Genomic DNA, 4,027 nt, shown 5'->3' with positions numbered 1-4,027 from the left:
AAGAACCAACTGTGAGAATAACAGAGTCATAAATACATACAAATTAACATTGTACTTCCGTTGTCATAGCTGGTTCTGTCTCAAGATATTTTCTAAATCAAAATTATGAGAATTTTCTAGTATATTATGTGTAATAAGATTGAGATAATGTTATTCAAAATGCTTATCAAGGTTGAGTAACAAGAAAACTCAAAAAAATATTTATTTTTTAAAAATACAACTTGATTTCCTTATCTCGGGACTATACGTAAAGACAACTATTATAATAATATGTGATTCTACCAATATATGAAGCGTGAATTTACTATTTGTAATGCATTATGTTCATATTATGCAATCAACAACATTCAGAGGTTGTACAAGGTTAATCACGGTATGATTGTCTTACGTATTTAATTTCGTCAAAGTATTAGTATGACAATTAGTGCAAATTAAGTTAATGTATCCCTTTCACTCTGGTTCTCAATGCAGACGGACAAGATCATTATGAAGTCTATAGCTATTTCGTACATTTCTGTAGGTATAGCATCAATGATCCCTTCAAGTATACATATAAAGGACGTTTCAAAATGGTTTGAACGATTAAAAGAAATTTTAAAAGTTTGATGAGTAAAGCAACATTACAAGCAATCGAATATATTCAACTTTTTAAGAGGGTTGGGGTGTTGTGCTCAATGGTAGTGCTCATCTATATTCCAAAGAGTTCCCGGTTCGATGCCAGGGCATGGACAACTATATTTGTATCCGTTCTTGGGTTTTACAGTTTCTTCCCACATTCTCATTCCATTAATTCTTTTAAAATCATTCATTTTTAGTAACCATTAGGCTCCTTTAGGCTAAAGGAAATCAGCACAGACGTTAAGTATTTCATTTCATTTAGAAAAACGAATCGAATACTATAAAATTTTACAGCCAGATGTTAAGTTAATTAGTTGAGAAATGTCTGTAAATAAAGACGAAAAACCATTTGCGTCTTAGAGTATCACATGACCCAATCCATGTTGAGTGTATAATGTCAATTTAGTGCACTATTCATAATGATAAAAAACATAAGCAAAGGACTATTTGAAGGCGGTATGATCAATTTTAGCGAACACAGTGTCTTTGTATAAGTCACATGGTGGACCTTCGACGCACAAGACCAGTGTGAAAAGAATTAAAGAATGTTTTCTTTCAGCAGATCCCTTTGAAGTCTACAGTAACAGCGAGTCTTGGAGCTTGCAATTCCTCAAACAACTCTGTTACATGTAGTGCATATGTGTGTAAAAATATATTCGTATTTGTATTGAATGCAGTACCAATACTACTTGCGATCTCTTGCATTATGAGTCATTCCAAAAGTTAAGCAGTGCATTTTTTTTAATTAATGATGTCACATTTTTAGTTAATGGTAAGACAACAAGTAACTATTCGTACTTGGAAGACTGTGGATTTCCACCAAATTATTGAAAATGCACGTGCTTCATCGAAAACAAATATCTCTTGCGTCATCTCCACTTTGAAAGAACTCCATCCATACTCCTTTCCTGACCGTACTATAAGTGGCAAAACAGTATTGATGGTGCTGACTGCGAGGAGTATGCAACAGCAGGAATGTGATAGTATGGGCTTTATCTATCAACCAAATGAACTTACAGCTATCACCATAATGTAAGAAACTTTCTTAACAAGAGATTACCATATCTTCGGATTGGAAGTGCAACTAACATAGATGTGAGAGGGCTTGTAAGCTAGTCCCAAAAGATATGGTTTTTTTTCTCTCTCTCTCTCTCTCTGAAAGTATATTAAGGATTGTGTCTAAAACTCTCCAACAATTTTGCGTGAATTAGAACACCACATTCAAACTGCGATGCACACCATTGATAAGGAAGAGTTGGAGTTGGAAGTGCGCAGAATAAATAAATAAATAAATAAATAAATAAATGAAAATAGTTCATATCGAGAATTCTGACTTGCCAGCTTGATTGACAATGAAGCTTAAGCAATTTATTTTTGTAATTTGTGAAATATAACTAGTTCATATCGTACTGAAACATCACTGTGTTTGCGCTATTTAAGACCATTCGTAGACATACTGTCAAGTTTAATCGTTCTTCAAAATCAGAAGTCACAGGGACTTAAGTCAGATGGTATTACTGGTCAAGGGAAATATCTCCTCTCTTTTAATCCAGCTCTATCAGGGAAGGGCTCGAGCGGGAGACGCCTACCCTAAATTATGTTTTACACCATCAAAACAAAACGTTTTAGAGAATTTTTAAATTGACTGAAAACCAGATGTGAAATTCTTACAATTTTATTTATTAAATCTAGCACATTTTATTCATCTCTGCATAAAATGACATGTTTGTTGCTGGATGCATCAAAATATCTCTCTTAACACACAAAAATATGTAATGAAATTAAATTATGTGTTATTGCACTTGTCACTATACCTAGGTAGTGTATCATTTGTTATACTTCTATATATTGCTGCACCTCTGTTAGAAATTTCATAAATAAGAAAATAAACAGTTTTGTGGTGTTTGTTGATGTCTTTGTAATCATCTCCTCAGTATTCAATTCTGCCTTCCCTCTGACAAATCTGATCTTTACATAGTTGAAATACGAAAAGAATCTTGAAATTTGGCAGAATTGTGGGTTTACGTAAGAGGTGAGAGACGGTAAGCCGAGTAAACGCGGGGGTCAAGGGCGAAGCCCCCAGCTAGGCCAAATTCAGGAAATGTTAGACTCCTGATGCAAAGGCTGATACATAAGAGACGCGAGGCCGCAGGCCGAGCAAACGCAGGGGTCTGGGGAGAGTTCCCAGCTAGCCAAAGGTTAGTCTTATCATAAAATTATTCAATATATGCAAATATGAAGTAATAATACCGATTACAATCTGATCATCGAAGAAATATGAACTATGAAATATCAAAGTTTAGAAATAGCAAACCATTTGTTAACTCTACGAGAATTCAGTCTGTTCTCACTGTAGTTTTATAGCTTTAACTTATTTTCAGTTTAAATTTAATCCAGAACCGACATTTAGTTTACTTAATGTTATTTCGTATGTACAAATATAGAAAGTTTTTGCTTCTGATCATGATATTTTTAAAATACTTGAATGTGAAATATGTTAATTTCCTTGTAATTATAGCTTTTTTAAGCTTTCCTAAATTAATACTAACAAAGGTGTATAACTTGTAATAAATAACTCACCGGAGTAGTAGAAAGATAAACTAATGTTAAAAACACGAATTTGGTGAATAATTATTTTGTATAGTATGAAAAGAACTACTTAACTACTTGAAAGCAAAAAACCCATTTGATTGACACCGAAACTAATAAAATAATAGGCTTTAAAGTTTTTTTTTTTTTTTTTTTTTTTTTTTTTACATATAAACGTTTTATACGAATTTCAACTCCGCAAGTTTGTAACGTGATTGAAATTTTGCTAATTGAATTTATTTGTATTTTTGTTTATATTTATTTTATTTATTTATATATGTTTCGGATACAGATCAGTAACAACGTATATAAGAAATAACAAACAAAAGAATTTTTTTTAAAAATAATAAAAGATATATATATATATATATATATATATATATATATATATATATATATATATATATATATATATATATATATATATATATATATACGTGTGTGTGTGTGTACCATATTTACGGACTTTAATTTGTTTTTAAAATGATTTCCAGAGTCAAAAATATCAACATCTGACTATAAACTATAAACTAATATACAATGATGCCAGCCTGAAGTATAAGGAACGTTGTATAGTTCATAGTCTGTATGTTACATATATTAGTAGCGTATGACTGCGAGTAAGGCGAGAAGGTATACGAAAATTGAGAACGGAGACCAACAATTCGGAGTTAATTTTCCCATTGATAATTTTATGGAGAAACAGCAAGTCTGACACCATACGTTGAGTGCGTGGAGTCTGAATATTGAGTTTGTTTAGGAGCTCTGTTTAATTAAGTCTACGCACTGAAGAAACTCTTTGTTTGACAATAGCAAGAAA

Source organism: Thermobia domestica, chromosome 11 (genome assembly GCF_964235325.1).
Source record: "Thermobia domestica chromosome 11, izTheDome1.hap1.1, whole genome shotgun sequence".
Classification (NCBI taxonomy): Eukaryota; Metazoa; Arthropoda; class Insecta; order Zygentoma; family Lepismatidae; genus Thermobia; species Thermobia domestica.
This window is presented reverse-complemented; position numbering follows the sequence as displayed.